Genomic DNA, 23,960 nt, shown 5'->3' with positions numbered 1-23,960 from the left:
GGGCTGAGAGAGGTACTGGACCTACTCTTGATTTTTTTTTTTTCCCCTCCTGTTTCATCTCCTGGTTCTGAGCAGTCCTCAAGATTCTTCCAGTTTGTATCTGATTTAGTTCAAATGAATAACCTTCTCATATCATGATCATTAGACTGACTGAAGAGAATTTTTATTACTCTTTTTTAATTGCTAAAAAGTTCAAAATTTAAGTTCAGAGCCTCATAAACTGTATTAATAAAGTCACTGTGATTTATGTTCTGATTAGTATTCATGCATGCCAATAGTTCAGAATTGAAAGAGATACAGTTTTATAATATCTACAGTGCCCACAAATGTCTGCTGCAGAGCTCTGAAAATTTTAGAAGCCTGCCTGTTATCAGTGCAGTGCATCAGTGTTGTTGTATTAAATTCTTTCCTGGCCCAAGCTGCATCAGCAGGTTTTTTTCTTTTCTTTTTCTTTTTTTTTAAATATAAGTATCTCCTGCTCACTTATGCACGGATGACATCAGACCAATCGAGCCACTGTGAGAAACCTGCCAATTACACATAGTCATTTACTTATATTACCCACACCAAGAATAGTACCTATTTCATATCGGTTTAAGGAGAAACAGTGGAGGAGATGTTTGTTCATATCTCTTTTAAAAATGCTTGCTATCTGGCCAGGACTACAGGACAAAGTTTTTAAAAGAACATTATACTTTCTCCTTAATACCTCAATGGCATGAGAACATTCTGTGGTTATATTTTCTGAGCACAGTCAAAGAAATCAATGGAAACCAAGCTGTAAAATGTTTGGAACATCTGTTAAGTAGAATCAAGGGACTAAAGAGAAGAGGGCTGAGGATGCTTTATACTAAAAACCTTTTAAAAAAGAATATGGACAAAATATTTTTCACAGACTAGGGTAAAACTGATCCCTTTAACAGACTATTTATTTTAGTCCCTGCACCATCTTTCCTTCCTTTTCCTCTTTGGTTAATTAGAAAATGAAAGTGAAGTCACCCAGTTGTGTCCAACTCTTTGCGACCACGTGGACTGTAGCCCACCAGGCTTCTCCGTCCAAGGGATTTTCCAGGCAAAAATACTGGAGTGGGTTGCCATTTCCTTCTCCAGGGGATCGTTCCAACCCAAGAATCGAACCCAGGTCTCCTGCATTGCAGGCAGACGCTTTAACCTCTGAGCCACCAGGGAAGCATATTTAGTTAATTAGTATTACCATTAATCAGAATGAAGTAAACAGCCTTTAATACATAAAGCAGAAGTATAAGATAAAAACATCTGTATTGTTAAAAATATCAATTTCCCTCACATTGATGTACAGATTCAATGCAATCTCAATAAAAATCACAGATGCATTTTTGTTATTGTTGTTGTTGAAATTGACAAGCTAATTCTCATGTTTATGGGGAAAGTAGAGCATCTAGACTAGAACAGAGAACAAAGTTGAGTAACTTATACTTCTTGATTTTAAAATGGACCATAAAGCTACAGTTAATAAGACAGTATGGCTGAAGTGAGGTTAGACAAATGGACCAATGGAGCAAAACGGAGTCCAGTAATAGATTCAATTGATTTTTGATGAATGTTCCAAAGCAATCCAGTGAAGAAAGGGAAAGTGAAAATATTAGTCCTTTAGTCACGTCCAACTTTTTGCAAGCCCAAGGACTGTAGCCTGCCAGGCTCCTTTGTCCATAGACTTCTCTAGGCATTTAGTGGGTTGCCATTCCCTTCTCCAGGGGATTATCTGGACCCAGGGATCGAACCGAGCTCCCCTGCATTGCATGCAGATTCTTTACCATCTGAGCCACTAGTGCTAGAATAATTAGATATCTCTAAGGAACTAAAGTGAAGAGGAACTAAAAAGCCTCGTGATGAAAGTGAAAGTGGAGAGTGAAAAAGTTGGCTTAAAGCTCAACATTCAGAAAACGAAGATCATGGCATCTGGTCCCATCACTTCATGGCAAATACATGGGGAAACAATGGAAACAGTGTCAGACTTTATTTTTGGGGGCTCCAAAATCACTGCAGATGGTGATTGCAGCCATTAAAAGACGCTTACTCCTTGGAAGAAAAGTTATGACCAACCTAGATAGCATATTCAAAAGCAGAGACATTACTTTGCCAACAAAGGTCCGTCTAATCAAGGCTATGGTTTTTCCTGTGGTCATGTATGGATGTGAGAGTTGGACTGTGAAGAAAGCTGAGCACTGAAGAATTGATGCTTTTGAACTGTGGTGTTGGAGAAGACTTGAGAGTCCCTTGGACTGCAAGGAGATCCAACCAGTCCATTCTGAAGGAGATCAGCCCTGGGATTTCTTTGGAAGGAATGATTCTAAAGCTGAATCAACTCCAGTACTTTGGCCACCTCATGCGAAGAGTTAACTCATTGGAAAAGACTCTGATGCTGGGAGGGATTGGGGGCAGGAGGAGAAGGGGACGACAGAGGATGAGATGGCTGGATGGCATCACCGACTCGATGGACGTGAGTTTGAGTGAACTCCAGGAGTTGGTGATGGACAGGGAGGCCTGGCGTGCTGCAATTCATGGGATCCCAAAGAGTCGGCCATGACTGAGTGACTGAACTGAACTGAACTGAAGGAAAAAAAAACAGGGAAACCAAACTCCTATCTCATATCATAAGCAACAGATATTAAAAAATAAATAGGCTGGCAGAAAATATTCACAAAATACAAATATAATAAGTTCTTATATCAAGAATCTATAAAGGATTCCTATGACTTAATAATAAAAGACAAATATCCCAATTAAAAATTGGATAAAAAACTTGAACAGACACTTCACAAAGAAAATTTATTAATGGACTACATAAATATGAAAAAAGTGATCAGTGTAGTTATCAGAGAAGTAAAGAGTAAAACCATAATGAGATACCACTACATACCTTCTAAATTGGCTAAAATTAAAAAGACGAATTACAACTTTTACCCAGGATGTGGAACAGAAGTTTATTACTGGTGACAGGGTAAAATACTGCAGCCTCCAAAGAAAAAAGGCTTTGCAGGTTAACAAAAATTATTTTATTACAAAGTTAAACTTATAACTGATTTATGATTCTTTTCAGTATTTATTCAAGAAGAATGAAAACAATTGTTCCCAAAAAGCTTTCTTCAGGTATATATGTGGAAGATTAATTACTAACAGCCTATTAATTAAAATAACTCAAATGGCCATCAATAGGGTAATGGACAAATAGTTGTGGTATAGTAATGTAATGTAATACTACTCAACAGTTAAAAGGAACAAAGTACCAATATACCCAATAACATGGAGAATCTCAAAAACATGCTGTGTGAAAGGAGCCAGGCACGCAAAAAAGTACATATTGGATAACTACATTTTTATGAACTTTTAATACAGGCAAAATTATTCTATGGAATTAGAAGTCAGTGTTGTTATTGCCTCTTTTGGGGATAGAGAGGAATTGACTGAGAAAGGCTTAGGGATGGTTCTTAGGTGATGAAAATGTTTTATATCTTCACAGGAATAATAGTTATATCAAATTTTACACTTGTTAAATTTATCAAATTGCAATTAAAATTACAAAAAAACTTAGTATGAGATAACAATAGGAAAAATTAATGGACACACAAGACAAGTCCTTTCTCTCCCCAGAGAGTATAGCAAAAGGAAATAACACTTGCTGTATTTTGAGGGATAAGAAGAGAGGGGAGAGGAATTTCTGCAGATCCAAGCAGAAATTCACTGTTTCAGCATGAAAGATGCAAGATCTATGAGATTTCTTGGCCCTCGGTCACTTGGAGTTGGAGGGTGGTGGCTCTGAATTGAGGTGTTTTGGATCAGTTATGAGGTGACTCAGAGTTCATTTCCTTTTTGATTTATAGCTCATTTTTGAAAGTGTTGTCCAGAACTGTTTTGCAAGTAGAATGATAGACTAAGCCCTGGGCCTGAAATCCAGCCTCATCTCTGCTATCCTGAGTTAATGTATTTGTGTCAAACTCTTAACCTCTGTAGACTTCTGCTGTGGAATAATATAAATTTCATCAGGTGGTACCTGTCAGGGATGTTGAGAAGTAGGAATGAAAAAGTGGTGAGGAAAATATTGGTCATTACGTTATGGCTGTGAAAGTGAAACTGGGCTGTTACAGTGACATTCATACTGTTTGCCCTCCTGTAAATATCTGTTTTGTTGGTAATTCTGGGTGTGTTTGTTCAAGTTAACTGTAAAAGCACTCACTATACTCTGACTTTTCCCCCACATTTGTTCTTAGGACTTTGAGTTTATCTTTCTTTCTGCAGAACACATGCTTTTAATAAACAGTGTTTTTATAAGCCCTGAAGCTCAGATTGAAGATGGGATTTCTAGGACGGTTTTATTTAGAGAGAAGCCCTTAAAGTCCATGGGTTTTATTTAGATAGAAGCACTTAAAGTCCGTAGTCAATATGTTTTTAAAAATTTTTAGATACTTTGAAGACTCTTTTAGAATAGAAATTAATACTTAAATATTGGACTTTCCTGGTGGCTCAGACAGTGAAGAATCTGCCTGCAATGTAGAAGACATGAGTTTGATTCCTGTGTCAGGAAGATCTCCTGAAGAAGGGAATGGCTACCCGCTCCAGTATTCTTGCCTAGAGGATTCCATGGACAGAGGACCCTGGCGGGCTACAGTCTGTATATTATTAATAAATTAATATTTAATCAAACCAAGCTCTAAATATAAAAGTTTCTTCACTGCACTCTCATAAGCCTCTGGGCTTCCCCCCTTCAAAATTTACTTGGCCTGGCATGCAAAGAGGTCACCTTTTGTGAATAATGGCTATGTAATTCTTTTTAGGACCTATCTCCATTAAGACTCAAGTTAATCTTTGAGTAGTGATCATTCCCTCTTCTGTGCTTTAATAATTGGACTGTGGGCATTTCGAGAGCAGGGGCTGTGCTTTATTTGTATTTAATTCCAAGTATAGTGTCTAAATGTGTGCTGAGTACAGGAACCAATAATAAATCAGAGAATAAAAGAAATATGCTTGTTACTACCTAAAGTTCATTTAGGCTTTCAGAAAAAGATAAGAATCATTTTTTAAGGAAATATACCATGAGGACTTTACAAAGGAACCTCCATTTTACACAGAGCCATAGTATACTTAAAACTATCTATTAATGAGTTTTTTTATATCTCTAGTGAATGAATCACCAAGGATAGATATGAATACGTTTGTGTGGCATAAAAGGAGTCACTTCCTTTCTCATTTCTCACTTGTAGTCCTGGGTCTGTGTCCCATGTGAATTGTCTCAGCCACTTGTCACCAACAAGCTGAAGGGTTTAGTATAAACACATAATATGCTTATGTGGCTTTTGTGAAGAGGATTATCATGTCTAATTGAGGAACATTACCTAGGCTACATTTATGGTCAGCTCAACAACCAACATACGTTTGACTGCCCTAATTTTAAATATTTCTCAGCAGAAATGCAGTTCTTGGGGGATTAAAACATCAGTATTGTCTGTTACTCATAAATGGGTCTTTTGTACCACAAGTGGACATTTTCAACCCCAAGGCTGCATTTTAGGGCTTCCTGACTGGGAAACGGGAAGCACAAAGATATTTTGTGAAGGCTGGAAAGGAGGAGACAAGACCGCTAGGATATTGTCAAGTCACAAGACCCAGCACATAGCTTTGGTGATCTCGGTGCTATTGCAAATACACATATATGTGTGTGTGTGTGTGTGTGTGTGTGTGTGTGTGTGTGTGTGTGTGTGTGTGTGTAATATGTGCTTTCCTGATAAGACTGATTGGATCACTGTGTTTTGTCACTCTCTATCCTTTATACCCTTGCACTTTGTGGGCCAGTAATAGGTAATTGTTGAGTGAACGAATACATTGGGATATGCAATACAGATCAAACACCACTTAAAAGTAATCTCTCTATCCTGATATTCAAGAAGCTAAACATGTAGTATTTTATCTGGGCAGTTCTTGCATCACTTGTTTTCCGCTTATATTCTAGTTATTTCAGTGCGTATTTAATCATACTACTGTACTGTCAGTGTCTTGTACAGAGGAACTATCTCTAATTTACCTGTACTTTTCCTATAGTACCTGCACGTGTTTAGCGGTCAATTAGATGACTTGTCAAATGGGTGAATTACAAGGAGCCCAGTCAAACATAAAGTGATATTTAGTGGTACACACTAATTAACATTCAATGAATATTTTATTTGGACAGCAAGGAATTTTACCTCCATTGTATCAGATTGATCAAACTTTTAGTCAATGACCATTGCTTTTTCCCTGGGCATGTGACTGGTGGAGGCTCTGGACGAAGCCTTGGTTAGGTAGGAGACACTGTGGACAGTGTGAGTTCCTAATTTCATTATGCAGAACTTCTTTAATTACATTGCCTTTCCATTAGACAAATGTGCTGATTCTCAGAGTGCTTACAGGCGAAAGAGCCTTTTAATTATATACCAATTTAGCTTATAAGTGATCAGCAACAAAATTCTGGTTATTAGAGAATCAAATTAAATGTGTGGCCCTTGTGCTATGAACCTTGAATCCTTGGCATCTGGCCTATATTACTAGAATATAAAATGGCTCACTATTTGCTACCACTTTGGGGAAGACTGGCAGAGAGGTCTCCAACTCTTAGACAACTTCATTCAGCTTGAGATTATGAATGTTTTAACCCAAGGTGAATTCGCTTTTCGTTTCTTTCCTCCAGAGTCTTTTCTGAGCTAAATTCTGAAAACACCTTGTATTTGCAAGTAGGAACAAGTGGACTATCAGACTGAGAGGGCAACACATAGGTTTTGAATCCTTTTTATTGGGGGAATGGGGAAAATAGCAAAACAGAATTGGAGAGGGGGATTAGCCAAGCATTCTATAGGTAGACCTGGAGAATGCAAGAGAAACGTAGCGAGTGAAGAAAAAATTAAGAACCTGAACCCTAGTAAGCCTCAATGCCAAAGTCATGGAGAGTTTCAAGAAGGGAAGTTAATGTTACTGAACCAAACTCAGGTCCACCCACCCATGTCAGTAAGGCCAATCTACTGACACCCAATTGTAGTGAAGGAAAGTGCAGTATTTATTATAAGGCACCTATAAGGAGTTCAGGACATCCAGTGCTCAAAAAGCCTAAACTACCAGAAAGCATTTTTAAAGGTCAGGTGAAGGAAGAGAGTCTCAGAGTAGGTTATAAGCACATGCACAATTCTTTGATTGGTTGATGGTGAGGTAACAGGGTGATGTCATAGGGGTTAGCATTATCAATCCTTTGGCTCCAGTGGGCCTGCAGGCTAAGGGCTTATGATCATCAAGTAGTTAGCATCTTCCATTGGTGAGGGTTTTAACAACTGTGAAACAACTCAGGGAATATGTATCAGATACTGTTATTTAGCATACTGAAAAGCAGAGACATTACTTTGCCAACAAAGGTCCATCTAGTCAAGGCTATGGCTTTTCCAGTGGTCATGTATGGATGTGAGAGTTGGACTGTGAAGAAAGCTGAGTGCCAAAGAATTGATGCTTTTGAACTGTGGTGTTGGAGAAGACTCCTAAGAGTCCCTTGGACTGCAAGGAGACCCAACCAGTCCATTCTAAAGGAGATCAGTCCTGGGTGTTCTTTGGAAGGAATGATGCTAAAGCTGAAACTCCAGTACTTTGGCCACCTCATGCGAAGAGTTGACTCATTGGAAAAGACTCTGATGCTGGGAGGGATTGGGGGCAGGAGGAGAAGGGAATGACAGAGGATGAGATGGCTGGATGGCATCACCGACTCAATGGACGTGGGTTTGAGTGAACCCCGGGAGTTGGTGATGGACAGGGAGGCCTGGTGTGCTGCAGTTCATGGGGTCACAAAGAGTCGGACATGACTGAGCAACTGAACGGAATGGAACTGAACTGAACTGTTGTCTAGGTAAATCAGAGAGGAGCTAAAGCAGAGGATGTGGGAGAAGGGTCTATCCCATAGAGAAGCCCCTATAGCGTCCTGCTAGGTTATATTAACAGAATAAAGGGCCACCTAGAGAATGCATAAAAGAGGGAATGAGTAAAGAAGTAATTTGACTTGTCAGGAAGGGGCTATTGGAGACTGTACAGTGTGCAATTTCAGAAGAGTTGTAAGGAGGGAAGCCGATTGCAAAGAGATAATAAAGAAACAAGTAGTAAAAAAAATGGAAGCAATGGCTATAACCCACTTATTCTAGAAATGTGGCCATGTTCTCTGGAAATCATTTTTCATGTCTATTACCTTTTCTTTTCCATTCTGTTGGCCTGTTTGAGTTATAAAATCTTTGAGTCAGGGAGGGAAAAGAATTTCCTGTAGCTTGGAAATTTGGGCAGAGTCGGCAAGGTCACCTCTTTGGCTATCTTCATATTCAACATCTTTCTTTATTTTAATAGCATTGGATGATGATGAGTGGCCCTGTTTTGACATTAGAACTACTTTCATGGATTCCACATGCAATAAAATGAGATCCAAGTGCCTAAAAGGGAAAATTGGTTGAAATATCAAAGTGTCAGTGGGGAGGGGATGGAGAGGAGGAAGCTAGTGGAAGACAGTTGAGAAGATGAAGATTTGGGGAATGCAGTGGTGCATGTCAAGGGCAACACATTTATTTTAAAGGCAGAGATTCAGGGGCTCAGTGCTTGGTGTTGGCCTTGGGTTAGATGGATTGGCTTGTGTGTTGATTCTCGCACAATGAAAGCCAGTAGAGAAAATTACTGTGTTAGCATTTTGCTCCTTCTGAGTTCCTGCAGCTGTGTGTGGTGGCTCTTATTTAGTCTGGGATGGATATGGGGTGTTTTTGTAGAAACTAATGTTATTTTTTTGAGGATGGTTGGTATGTTTACTATTTTCTTCTTATACTTCTTCAAAGGATGGAGTAGTGGGAAATTCACTGGTAATCATTCTGTTATTTGCCTTATTACCTTCACCAAAGGAAGAGATACTACCCAGCATCTCTAAATTTTAATTCTCTTTTTTTGTCTGTAAAATGGCTTGAATAATAAAATCTGCCTTCTTCCAGAGTGGTTGAAGGGTCAAATGAAATATGATTAAAAGCACTTTAAAACCATGGTGATTATAAATAAAATGCAATATTATCAAACAAAGAAAGAAGGGAAAGACATTAAAGAATGGAGGCAAGGATAACTATCCCTTCTCTTTCTCATTACCTTCATCCCTGTGGGGGTAGCCATGAACCAACTGCCTTTTTGGGCCTTCATAACTCAGCTGAACTGACTTCACACCAAGCCAGGAAGTGAGAGGCAATCTCCAAAGCAGGAAATCAAAGCTCTGGAATTCTGCTGAAACTTTAGTGTGTACAAAATGTCTCTCATTGGGTCTAGAACATAGTTAGCACTCAGTAAATGTTTTATATTATTGATTCTTCTTGGCTCTTCTCCTTCCAACCATATATTGACCTTATTAATGCTATTCAAAGATAGATCCAGGTTTGTGGGCCAAAACCATGCACAACATTGGACCATCTATTTAAGCAGAAAACTGCAACAAAATCTCCTGTTACATATTTTACTAAAACATTTAGTCAATTGATCAGATTAGGACAGATGAGTCAGGACAGCTCAAGGCCTTGCAAGGGATCCACCCATGGGAAGGTTCTTAAAGCTTAAATATCAGTAATTGCACATATTTCTGACATTAAAAATTAAATTGAGTTAAAATGATTTTGGTTTGAGAGTTACATGTATCTATTGAAAACATTTGAGAACCTTGAACTTTTAAATTATTTTTCAAATTATTTTCCCATTTAGATTATTACAGAATATTGAACAGAGCTCTCTGTGTTATACAATAGATCCTGTTGGGCATCTATTGTAAATATAGCAGTGTGTACACGGCAGTCCCAAGCCCCCAGTTTATCCCTCCCACTTCCCCCAATCTGGTAACCATAAGTTCGTTCTCTAAGTCTGTGAGTCTGCTCATGTTTTATAGATAAGTTCATTTGTATCATTTTATTTCTTAGATTCCCCATATAAGTCATATCATATGATATTTGTTTTTCTCTGAGTTACTACACTTAGTATGATGATCTCCAGCATATGATGATCTTTCAGCAACTTATGTTGCTGAAAATGGCATTATTCATTCTTGTTAATTCATTTTTTATGGCTGAGTAATATTCCATTGCATATATGTACCACATCTTCTTTATTCATTCATCTGCTGATGGACATTTAGGTTGCGTCCATGTCTTGGCTATGTAAACACTGCTGCAATGCACATTGGGGCACATGTATAATTTTAAACAAAGTTTTTCTCTGGATATAAAATATCACATGAGAGAGTCTCTGCCCAGGTCACTTTGTACTTAAAACTACCTTAAAGTTCAACTGATAAAATGTGTCATTTAGGTATCGGAGGATTTTTCAATTCTTCCTGCTTATAGAGCCAAAAATAACTCAAGTCCTTTGGTCTATCCCACTGCCTGCAGCAGACCACCTAGAAATGATGACTGATAGGCAAGAAGCTGCCTCAGAGAGGAGCCTTTCTTACCTTGCTTTGAAAGCTACCACTCTGTTAGGACTTTTTATTTCTGATTGAACAGCCTCAGCATTTAGAGTTTTAAATAGATCAGCTATTTAAAATAAGTAGTGAAGAGTTCTGACAAAATGTGGTCCCCTGGAGGAGGGAATGGCAAACCACTCCAACATTCTTGCCTCAACAACTCTATGAGCAGTATGAAAAGGCAAAAATATATGACACTGGAAGATGTGTCCTCCAGGTCGGAAGGTGTCAAGTATGCTACTGGGAAAGAGTGGAGGGCAATTACTAATAGCTCCAGGAAGAATGAAGTGACTGGCCAAAGCAGAAATGATGCTCAGTGGTGGATGGATCTGGTGGTGAAAGTAAAGTCCAGTGCTATAAAGAACAATATTACATAGTAACCTCGAATGTTAGGTCCATGAATCAAGGTAAGTTGGACATGGTCAAGCAGGAGTTAACAAGAATGAACATTGACATCTTAGGAGTCAGTGAACTAAAATGGATGGGAATGGGAGAATTTAATTCATAAAACATTAAATAGTATATAAAAAGATTAATAAACTTTCATCTAATGGATGTGTTTTTGTTCATTGTTATTTTCCTTTGGTCTGGTTCTTTATGTAGGATTTTGTAGAAGTAAATAATAGTTTTAACTAGATCGAGTAATCCTCCTATGCATTTTCATTTTAAAAGCCTCAAAGTTCTCCAGTATATCCCATTCTCAGAAATAAATGTTATCAGTTTTGCGTGCTCCTTCAGTCTTTCTTATGCATTTGTGTTGGTGTATATGAGGGCAATGGCACCCCACTCCAGTGTTCTTGCCTGGAGAATCCCAGGGACAGGAGAGCCTGGTGGGCTGCCGTCTGTGGGGTCGCACAGAGTCGGACACGACTGAAGCTACTTAGCAGCAGCAGCATATGAACATCCAGAAAATAGTTTTTCTCGTTTTACGTGTACCTTGCACGTTTGCGTGTTTTAAATTCTATACAATTTTATCACCTGTAAGTTGGTATATTCTCCACCTCAGTCAAGATACTGAACAGTTCCAGCCAACACCACAAGGATCCCTCATGTTGCCCTTTTATAATCACAAGTACCATTTTTTGCCCCCTGCACTAATCTCTGCAACCACATATATGCCCTTCATTTCTAAAATTTATCCTTTCAAAGATGCTATAAAAATAGAATCTTATAGTGCATAACCTGGACATTTTGTAAAGTTAAAGAAAACTTGAATGTCACATGCCAGCATTTTCTTCTTTTCTCTTTTTGTAGATGAGAGACATTACTCAGCCTCCCTTGGCTTCACTTTCCTCTTCTGAAGCTTTTGGCTTCTAAAGCCCTCTGCTTTTCAAAGACTCTCATTCTCATCTCAAGTGATTTCTGGCTGTTGGAAATACATTTTGAAGTATAGTAAGAGCATAGAGTGGCTGTGGCCAGTGTTGAGGAGGAAATGAAATCTTGTCTTAAATTATGAGAGTGAGAAAACTCCCAGAGCAGTGAGGGGAAAATGAGTATTTCAGGACCATCATGGTTCCTTTCCATAATGTGTGCCCAGGGAGAAACTGCAATAGGAATCCAGAATTCTGCCTGAGGCTCATTATCAAGACAACATAGCAAAGTTGTCAGAAACCAGAAGGAAAGGAAAAGACTCCTTTTCTTTGCTATCGGTTATCAAGGAAAGAAACATCATCAGGATCCTATAGATTTTCCAGTTTTCCTGGTTTGCCACTATACCCAGACATCTGGTATGCCTGGGGCTTCCCAAGTCCTACTACAGAATGGATCTGGGAAAAGGACTCCCTGCCTGTGATGCCTACCATTTCCAAGGCTCTAGATAGCTGACTTCAGTATGATTGTCATACCTTGACATATTAAGGTATTTTACCCATCTGGAATTAGAGTTTTGAAATATAATCAAGCTTAAATAAGTTCATATGAAATATTTGCAATTTAAGTCTGTTTTTGTAGGAAAAAATAGATGAATAGTAAACTACTAAAGTAGGTATTAACGTAAGGTCTCTGATGACTCAGGAGGTAAAGAATCTATCTTCAATGCAGGAGACACAGGAGATGTGAGTTTGATTGCTGGGTCAGGAAAATACCCTGGAGGAGGAAACTTGGAGGCAACCCACTCCAGTATTCTTGCCTGGAAAATCCCATGGACAAAGGAGCCTGGTGGGGTACAGTCCAAAGGGTCGTAAAGAATCAGACATGACTGAGCACAATACTATTGTTATTATAATGGGTAGCACCTCATTCCACAAAATTGAGTTGAGGATGAAATAGTTTATTTTTTCTAATGATATTATTTTGATCATTTGAGTCCTCATTTCTTTGAGGAGAAAAGATAAATTGCCATCAATTCTGGACTTCTTGCGCCTCCATTTTCGCTTAAGTTGCATCCAATTTCCAGGTTTTATCTGGTGCAATGGGTGTGTCAATGGGCATTTAGGGGGAAGGAGAGAGTTAAGTATTGATGAGACTTAAGACCTTATTAACATTAATAGAAAGTTTTCCCTCCTCTTGCAGGGTTATCAAGACTAATCTTAAATCAGAAGTAAAGTAGTTAATAAAGTGTGTCTTGCAAACCATATACACTTCTAGCAGGACTCCCCCTGGTGTACCTTCTTCACCCTTCAGGGCAGCAGCGATGGGAGGGGTGTGGGAGGGAGGGGACTCTCCTCCTAAATAGCTTTCAAAGACTCATACTTGAAAGAGGCACCAATCAGGCTGCTCTCCAGCCCAAACCCATTCTCTGTCCTCTCCCATTCAGTCTTCATTGCTCCCACCTCTCCAAATCCCTCCTTTCCCCAATACTTTGTCTCAGATATCTATTAGGAAGAAAGGCGTGAGAGGAAACTGTGTAATATATAGACAGCATCTACTGTGTGCCAATATTAGATTTTGTTCTCTGTCTGTTTCCTCCGATCAATCAGCAAGTCCTATCCTGCCAACCTTGGAAGTGTCTTCAGAATCCAGCCTCTGTTCCCTTCCCCCTGCCACCACCCTGGACCAAACCACTCTCGCCCCTCATGGATGGTCTTCTAAATGGACTCTGCGTCTACAGTTGATGTTGTTGTTTCGTCGCTAAGTCATGTCTGACTCTTTGCCACTCCATGAACTGCAGCACGTCAGGCTTCCCTGTCCTTCACAATCTCCTGGAGTTAGCTTAAATTCATGTCTATTGTATCGATGATGCCATCCAATCATCTGCTATCCTCTGTCACCCCCTTCTCCTTTTGCCCTCAATCTTTCCCAGCATCAGGATCTTTTCCAATGAGTCGGCTCTTTGCATCAGGTGGCCAAATTATTGGAGCTTCAGCATCAGTCCTTCCAGTGAACATTCAGGGTTGATTTCCTTCAGAATTGACTGGTTTGATCTCCTTTAGAATTGAAGGGACTGTCAAGAGTTTTCTCCAGCACCATAGTTTGAAAGGATCAATTCTTTGATGCTCAGCCTTCTTACGGTCCAACTGTCACATTCATTAGGTGATTATTGGAGAAACCTAGCTTTGACTATACAGACCTTTGCTGGCAAAGAGATGTCTGTTTTTTAATATGCTGTCTAGGTTTGTCATAGCTTTCCTTCCAAGGAGCAAGTGTCTTTTAATTTCATGGCTGTAATCACAGTCTGCAGTGATTTTGGAGCCCAGGAAAATAAAATCTGTCACTGTTTCCTCTTTTTCTCCATCTATTTGCCATGAAGTGATGGGACCGGATGCCATGATCTTAGTTTTTTGAATGTTGAGTTTTCAGCCAGCTTTATTTCTTCTCCTCTTTCACCCTCATTAAGAGGCTCTTTAGCTCCTCTTCACTTGCTACCATTAGAGGGGCGTCATGTGCATATCTGAGGTTGTTGATATATCTCCCGGCAATCTTGATTCCAGCTTCTACACTTACCTTCCCAGTTTAATCGTAACATGGGTACCAGAGAGATTCTTTCGCTACAGAAGTCAGAGCATGTGCTCTCTCTGCTTAGAATTTCCAGAGGTTCCTGTCTTATGCAGAGTAAAACCCAAAGCCCTTGCTTGCACTAACTTGCAATGTCCCTCCATGATGCTCAGCCCTGCTGGCTCTCTGGCCTCATCCCCCACCACTGATGACCTCACTGGCTTGCACCAGCCACCCTGGTGTCTGCACAGATCCTCTGTCAGAGCCTTTGAACCTACTATGACTTCTGCAAGAACAACTGTTGCATCAATTATCTGCATTACCAGCTAGGGCCATTGCTAATCACCACATCTAAAGATGGAATGCTCTATAGCACTTAACACCAGTCAGCTACCTGTCTGTCTGCCTGTTAATCATCTGCTAATCATCTGCCCCAGTACCATACTCACACAAACCGTTGTCTGCACCAAGATGGCATGGATATTACCTGCTTTGTACACTGCCGTGTCCCCAGTCCCTGGAAGAGTACCTGACACAAAGGTCTCAATAAGTGTTTTGAAATGAATGAATGACAGTACACAGTACTCTGGGAAAGTAATGATTTCTTTTCTTTATATGGAAGAAGTCAACAGTGCTCAGAAAGATGATTTATGAACACTCACACAATTGCTAAAAGGTGGAAACAAGTATATACCACAGCAAGCTTTTCTAATTTCGATAGAAAAGAGCCAGGCCAGTATTTACAAAATGGCCTTGCAGATAAATAATATGCTGTATATTATCCTTCCTAACATTAGGAATTTAATTTAAAGAAAGATTAATTTAAAAAGAGGTTATCTAGGAATAGGCAGTGTCTTAACCTGGGGGAATGTGATTTTAATGGAATCTCAGGCACATGGGCAGGTTTTGCTGGTGCTGTCTTGGGGCCAGGAACCCGCTATGCTGCTAGTTCAGTGATTAGCTCATATGCTGGCGTCTGCTGGGAACTTTGATAAAGTAGATTCTTGGCCAAGCTCACTTTAATATAAAATATGCTTTTGTGGCATTCTGGCCCTGATTCAATGGACCTTTTCTTTCTTTCATTCAACTTTGGAAAGAAGATTTGGAGTGAGAATTCAGTAGACATGCTCTTTTCTATGTCTGATCTGCTATTAAAGCCCTTTCCATGTAGGAAAATGGGAGTATGGCAGGCTGTTTAATGTTTCTCTTAGAAAAGTAAGAATTGAAGAAAAGAGTCAATAATGGGATGATTCCTTAGAAATGAGAAAACACTATAAATCTAAAGTAAAGCAAGAGGTGAACAAGGCTAAAGGGAGCTTCTTTATTTTTTAACATTTGTTTACTTGCCTTATTTTCAAAAAATACTATATTCCTATTCTTTTTCTTTTCTTTTCAAGCACTGTATTTGGCTTTTTTAAAAATGTGCTTTCCCCATTTTATATAGGTGGAAATACACCAATACAATCTAGTGCTTCAAAATCATCCAAGTCATGAAGTCTGTAGCCTGACGTATTTAGCTGTGATTGATCACTCAACTAGATTTTATTATTTTTGTTAATTTTCAAAGAAGTCTTTCAAGGATAGATGAGAATACAACTGTAATTATTTTCTGACTGGAAAATATATCAATTTACACACACACATGCACACTGGGTTGTGGCGGCAGCCTTGCAAAGATGGAACATGGATACTTAATTGTGTATGTATCAGTATAATATTATCATAGGTTCATGTATAAGGGATGAAAGTGAAACTTGCTCAGTCGTTTCCAACTCTGTGACCTCATGGACTGTAGCCTGCCAGATTCCTCTGTCCACGGAATTCTCCAGGCCAGAATACTGAAGTGGGTAGCCTTTCCCTTCTCCAGGGGATCTTCCCAACCCAGGAATCAAACCCAGGTCTCCTGCATTGCAGGAGGATTATTTACCAATTGAGCCACCAGGTAAGTCCCTGTATAAGGGATCAGTTCAGTTCAGTTCAGTTCAGTCGCTCAGTCGTGTCCGACTCTTTGCAACCCCATGAATCGCAGCATGCCAGGCCTCCCTGTCCATCATCAACTCCCTGAGTTCACTCAAACTCACGTCCATCGAGTCAGTGATGCCATCCAGCCATCTCATCCTCAGTCGTCCCCTTCTCCTCCTGCCCCCAATCCCTCCCAGCATCAGAGTCTTTTCCAATGAGTCAACTCTTCGCATGAGGTGGCCAAAGTACTGGAGTTTCAGCTTCAGCATCATTCCTTCCAAAGAAATCCCAGGGCTGATCTCCTTCAGAATGGACTGGTTGGATCTCCTTGCAGTCCAAGGGACTCTCAAGAGTCTTGTCAAACACCACAGTTCAAAAGCATCAATTCTTTGGCGCTCAGCTTTCTTCACAGTCCAACTCTCGCATCCATACATGACCACAGGAAAAACCATAGCCTTGACTAGACGGACCTTAGTCGGCAAAGTAATGTCTCTGCTTTTGAATATGCTATCTAGGTTGATTATAACTTTTCTTCCAAGGAGTAAGCGTCTTTTAATTTCATGGCTGCAGTCACCATCTGCAGTGATTTTGGAGCCCCCAAAAATAAAGTCGGACACTGTTTCCATTGTTTGCCCATTTATTTCCCATGAAGTGATGGGACCAGATGCCATCATCTTCATTTTCTGAATGTTGAGCTTTAAGCCAACTTTTTCACTCTTGTCTTTCACTTTCATCAAGAGGCTTTTTAGTTCCTCTTCACTTTCTGCCATAAGGGTGGTGTCATCTGCATATCTGAGGTTATTGATATTTCTCCCAGCAATCTTGATTCCAGCTTGTGCTTCTTCCAGCCCAGCATTTCTCATGGTTAAAGATAAGCTAGAGGGAAGAGTCTTAATTGTTCTTCAAGCTTCAGACTACACCATGAATGAACCTGTAAGGATTAAGAAAAGGTGTAAGACCTGCCCCAGACCTGGTGTAGGGATTCTGCAGAAGTCACTGGAAACTTGTCCAGTTTATTTATTAATTTATTTTTGTATTTTGGCTGTGCTGTGCAGCATGTGGGATGGTTCCCCAACCAGTGATTGAACCCAGGCCTCTGCAGTGAAAGCACTGATTCTAACTTCTCGGTCACCAGGGAACTCTCTACTGCCTTCTTTTTTCAGTTTAGAATAATTTATATTTTTCATGTTTTTTCAGGACGGTGGGGATACCCTTTGAAGCTGTGGAGTAACCAGCTGTCAGGTAAAATAAGGAAGCTGAATGAGCTTTCCGCTGCTTCTCATGGTATCTTGGGTAGCTTGTTTACGAATAAAGAAGCAGTCATATTAGAAATATATAGGCTAAACATATGGGCTATTATTTTATATAATTATTGAATTATAATAGTTCTTACAAATCTGTTAAATTCACATTAAAAGCACAAATCATTCACACTAAAAACTTTGGGTATCTTTTCTTGCATAAAGAGATATTTTAAATATAGAATTCTAAACTCAAAAGGTGTTTCCAAAAACACCCACTGGAAAACTAAACAAATCGTGTATTCTACCAAAGGAAAGATATCATAGGCAACAGTGCAAAGCCTAACTGAATAAATCCTACTATGGCCAATCAGTTGACATGATGGGTAATCTTTCCTTAAGTAGAAACCTGTTTTATGGAATATGCTTAAAAACATCGTTATAAAAACTGAGGGTTATGGATCCTCAAAACTTCTCTCCAATGTATCTATAAATATGCCATAATTTCAACCGTAAGATCTCTAACTGGCATGTTCTTTCATGTTCTAACTGGCATGAAAATGAGTAAGGGAAGTAAGTTATCATAGTTCTCCACCATTTGAGGGGTGCTGGACAGAGGTCAAGTCATAAATCAAAAGGAAACTAACATGGAGAGCCAATCTGAGCATCAGGGGAAGAAAATTTATCTCCAAATTCACCACATGCTTTGGGCAGTAATGTAGCTATCAGTCTAGGCTGCAGAAGAGCCGATAGCAGAGAAAGGAATAGCACGTTCTCTCTCTGTGTCAGTCTCTTTTTCCTTTCCTGGTTCTTAATTTTTCTCTCGTATGTCCCAGTTATTCTTTCTCCCATTTCCCACTTTGTATTTCACCAGCTTGGTCCTGGAGTCCTTGGAGGCGTTCTCTTTGAGATTTACTATCTATGTGCAGTCACGACCTCGCCTTTAACTCTCCACCTCTCCCTGGATCATGCTGTTCCCTTCTTAGCCTCTCAGAATCTCCTCTAGCTGAACACAAGAATGCTGTCGGTTCTCAATGAGGAGAATCTGGGCCTGCTGGGAGGTAAGCAAGGCACGATGAAGTGTTCACGGAGTCAGCCTCTCTTGTGCACTACTCTTCTCTGCTCTGCTCACGTGATGTATCCTGAGGCTCCAAAGTCCATCCCTGGAATTTATGCGAGCAGAATAGGTGCTATGCCGGGAAATGGAGGGGACAGGAAATTGTACTGAACTGAACGATAATAGGAAAGATCATACCCAGTGGTGTGATAGCAGTGACTTAAATTCTGTTTAATAATTTAAACTAATATTAATTGTTAAATATATTGAAAAGAAATTTTATTTTGGTGTTTCCAGTTTTTCCTCAGAGCGTTCATTTTTAAAACAGAAAAGAAATGCTTTTGTTATACTAAGTGAAAACGAAAATTCAGCTTCATGTATATAACCTAGCTACAAATATATAAAAATTATGGCAGAGAAATAAAACTGGTAGGATATCTACCAGCCAATTAAGATTGACTGCATTTGGATGGTGGGTCTAAGGCTTATTTTGATATTGTTGTTATTGTTGTTTCTGGCCTGATATCATCTAATTTTGCTCAAATGCATGTGTTTCACTTTTAGAATAGACTGTATACAAAATACTTCACTTAAATGGTGTTTCTTCTTTTCCTTTTTATTAAGAGAAAAAAGGGAGTTAATAAGCGACATTTGTTGCTTTTAGTTAAATTTGAAAACATATATCTATATTTAATTAAATGCTAGATATAGAATATAATTGTACTTCTCTTTCTTTTATACAAATAGCACCATGGTGCACGTTATTAGACCAGAGTCAGACAAATGAAACCTCAGTTCTGTACTTGTCCCCAGCCATCTAGGTGACCTTGAGTGACACAGGTTCCTCCCCCTGCCTCAGTTTTCAGTCATTTTGATGCTGAAAAGTTTGGGCCGGTCAATGCAATCTGACACTTTCTGCCTCTAAAATACTCTTGCAGTATCTTTTCTGGCTTTGTACCTTCCCTGGTGTGTCTCTGCCTCTCTCCTGTGCAAAAGGATATAGTGGCAATGGTATAAGACATTTTATCCTTAGGGAGTTTAGCAGCAGGTGAGAAAAAAAATTTTAATATAAGCAGCATTACATATGAGTGTGAGATCTTGTAGCATTTGTGACTCTAGTTTAACTATATTTTTTTTTCTCTTGCATATAGTGTCATTCTACTTCTAAGCACTGAGAACCAAAGATGTACTTTTGCTACATGTTATTAAATGAATCCTTTTTTAGTCCATCTGCAAAATTATTTGCCATGAATGGAAACAGTGGTACTGGTGCTTCCAGGGGAACATTGGATTGGATTACACAGGAAGAGTCTTGGTACTGGAGGTGCTAGATGGATTAGTCAGAGAAGGCAATGGCAACCCACTCCAGTACTCTTGCCTGGAAAATCTCATGGATGGAGGAGCCTGGTGGGCTGCAGTCCATGGGATCGCGAAGAGTCAGACACAACTGAGCGACTTCACTTTCACTTTTCACTTTCATGCATTGGAGAAGGAAATGGCAACCCACTCCAGTGTTCTTGCCTGGAGAATCCCAGGGACAGGGAGCCTGGCGGGCTGCCATCTATGTGGTTGCAAAGAGTCAGACATGACTGAAGTGGCTTAGCAGCTTAGCAGATGGATTAGTTCATTAATCCAAGCAAATAGTGACTTTTATAACATGGTTGAAAGAACACTCTGTTACAGCCTTGACGAGATCCTTTTAGACTTTTGATATTTACTCTGTTTTTCTTATTTATTCAGTCAGACTTGTCACTGATGATATGGATGGCTATACACCTATTAAAACTACTGAAGTCATAAACCATAAAGCAAAAGGATGAATGGAATTTCAGAATGAGTTGGTTTTTGTATCTGTAAGAAAGATGGTTTCTTGTTGTTTATATTCCAGTCCAGGGAGTAGATTGCAGGACAAATAATAATGTTAATGATGATGATAATAGTAGCTAACACTTAGCCAGCACTTCCTATGTTCTAGACATTGCTCTAAAACTTTTAAAGGTTTTAACTTATGTAATCCCTGAAACAACCCTAGGAGTAAGATGCCATAGTTGTCCCCATGTGAGGTGGAAACAGAGGATGACTAATTGCCCAAGGTCACATACCTGAGAAGCTGAACTCAGATAATTCTGACCCTAAAGGCTGTGCTCATAAACGTACTGCCTCTCTGCTCATCAGTGTTCATCAATCTGTGGAGGACCTTGATGTAGGTTATATATGTTCCTCACCTTCTGTTCCCCGTACCAGAGGACCCATCCTGCTGTCTCCATGCTTTTTGCCACGTAGATTCATCTTTTCCTAATCAAATATTTGCTGGGACTGTAGTCAGAGATTTAGAAACAAATGGAACTTTAGACCCACAAAAGTTCCACTGGTACTGCTTCCAGCGGAACTTTGGAATACACAGGAAGAGTAATAACTCCAAACTTTAGGGATGACCAATAAAGCAACAATCTGTAAAAGAATGCCCATCTCAGAGGGGAAAACTGGGCTTGATTCAGTTCAGCTGGGACACACACCTGGTCCCAAGGGAACAGATTCTGACCCAGTGGGTCAGGTATGGGGCCTTGTAACTATGTATTTAAAATATTTCTCCAAGGAATTCTGACACTCTTCCCAGGTTTGATGGTCCCTAAACTAGAGCATGTGGAAAGTAAACTATTCTAGGGAAAAAGGACAGTGAATCGCCACTGATTATGTTCACTAGATAAGGTGATGGGGCCCTTTGACAGTCTGATCCTGGAGGGCAAAAGGAAAGAATCAGGATTTAAGGCAGATTTACTCTTAAAACCCCTTTGCTTAAGCAAAGTATGCTGAGTAGCTCCCCAGTATCCCATGATTGGAGCTTTCTAGACACCTTCCTGTGTGCTGGTCATGCTGCTATTGCGTGATGAACCCAGAGGGGAGGCAGCTAGCTAGACCTGAGGAGTTAAGAAAGATTTCTTAGACAAGTTGACCTTTAGACAGAAGGCATTTACATGTAAGGTCCTTCTTTGGAATCTGGACATGAAGAGGTTTATTTTGGAAGACATAACAGTCGTTTGGTGAGTGGCTCATTAGCCTCAACCTGACCATTCCATTCCAAGGACAATGATAAAAACTGACGGCCTCACCTCAGTTCACCCACCCTGACTTGCCTCTTTACTTCTCTTGCTGTCAGTGTAGATCTAGTCCTTTCAGGTGAAAATCACTAACGGGGAGCTAAAACAGAAATTTTATCATAATCCTTGGTGTATTTTAGTCATCGTTACTACATGTGGAGTCTGCCCATTGTGGATTGTATTTACATTTTTAGGCTGTTAATTTAATTATCAAATATTTGAAACATATAGACAATTAAGGAAATGAAATGGTACCCATGTTTCTATCTTCCATCTTTAACAGATGTTAATATTTTACTCTGTTAGCTCCAGATTGTTTGCATTTGTGAAGACATAAAATGTTACAGAGACTGTCAGTGCCTACCCCCATCTTGGGTCTGGCTGCATGGGACCTCAGGGATCCTATACTTCCTTTGACAGCTGAGTCCTGAAGATTCCAGGAAGCACACAGGGTTCTGAAACACGGCAGAGTTGGTCACCCAAAAGTGTTTTGTTTTTGTTTTGGTTTTTGGTGTTTTTTTTTTTTTTCTGATCGGCTTCTGTGCTATATCAGGAGTGTTTGCATGAGTATTGGGAGGATGGCAACGTTCCCACTTTGAGTTTTAGATTCTATTTATCCGTCTTGATTCCACTGCAACAGGGTTCATTCAAGCCCTCATTAACTCTGGATCATGGCAGTAGCCCCTCTATGGGACTCCTCTCCTCACAACTTACTCAGATGTTACCACACACAATGCACATTTGGATGGCTGGATGTCATCACATTTCTTCTGAAGTGTACCCATTTCCATGAGAGTTTTGGTAAGAAAACACAAGAGAGGAAGAGATTGTCTCTGATCCTAATAATAATCATAATAATGGTCCCAAATATTTACTGAAGTTTCACTCTGTGCTAAGAATTGTTCTATAAACTTTGCATGAATTAATTTATTAAATTTTTGTAGCCTCTCTATGACATACATATTATAATTATCCAAGTTTTAAGGATGAAGAAACTTAGACACTAAGACTAAGTGACTTGCTAAGATTTTCCCAGCTAGTATGTGGCAGAGGTAAGGTTTGGACATGGGCCACTTGGCTTTAAAGCCCACATTATTTATCACTATGCCACCCTGCCTTTCACTGTAGCTCCTGATGACAATGAATGAAACAGCAAGCCCATTTAGGGCTTCATATTTTTGCTAATCCTTTATGCATAGTGTGCTATGTCAGATCTGTCAAAAGTTGGTAGTATTCTGCATCTTTTGAATGAGTTCTGTTGGGAAATTATTTTAAAATTGAAGTATCTGTAATGCTAACACATTTCTGCATAGGAACACTTTTATAAGGAGTACTAAAATTTCCAGACAAATCTGTAATCTAGTTAAGCCATGAAATATCTAAATAAACTCATTTGCAATAAAACAAGAGAAAAATAGCAATGTGGTTAAAATATTAGCAAGAAAACAAAGCCAAAGTTGTTATATTTTATTCTTAGATGATTGAACTTAAGGGAAAGAAGGATGAAGAAAAAGAAACTTTGGGAAGATTTTAGAGTACTTATAAGGCTTTTGGAGATAAATGTTTATTATATGCAATTTCATTTTAAATCTCAAGGATTTCTTTTTATCTGACACAGTTGTGCTAATAGCAGTGTTTTTATACTTCTAAAACTCCAAAACAAGAAGAACTTCTTGTTGTTTGCATACATAACCAAGAAAAGATGAGAGATTTGCTAAAGTAATTATGTAAGAATTAGAAAAGGGCAAAGAGTTATAGAGAATATACGTACTTGTTTTGTAAATAGAGATCCTTTGAACTGCAATTAGCTTCAAGAATAGACATAGAGTAGGAAGTGCATGTACATGCCTTCCAAGTGCGAAATGATGGTAAGGAAAAGATTTTGAGTAACATTTTTCCTTCCCGCAGTCAGAGTAGCATCATTGACTCAAACCGTCATAGTGGATGGAAGGAGAAGGAAAGTGTGCAACCAGCTAGAAGCCCATGTTACCAAAGGGCATTTGTAATTTAACACATACTTTGTAATTCTCTGATGTAAAGTATTTTCTTTTATGGATTAGGCATGCTTTTGAGAAAATGATATTAGAAATCTTGTGTCCTTGGAAAACAAAAGTGAATGTACTGTGTGTGTGTATATACATATACATATATATACACACATACATATATGTATATTTTTCATGGCACCATTAATGTAGGGTCTCTTGGCACCTAACAAATGTAGG

The sequence above is a fragment of the Budorcas taxicolor genome, chromosome 20 (assembly GCF_023091745.1).
Source record: "Budorcas taxicolor isolate Tak-1 chromosome 20, Takin1.1, whole genome shotgun sequence".
NCBI lineage: Eukaryota > Metazoa > Chordata > Mammalia > Artiodactyla > Bovidae > Budorcas > Budorcas taxicolor.
This window is presented reverse-complemented; position numbering follows the sequence as displayed.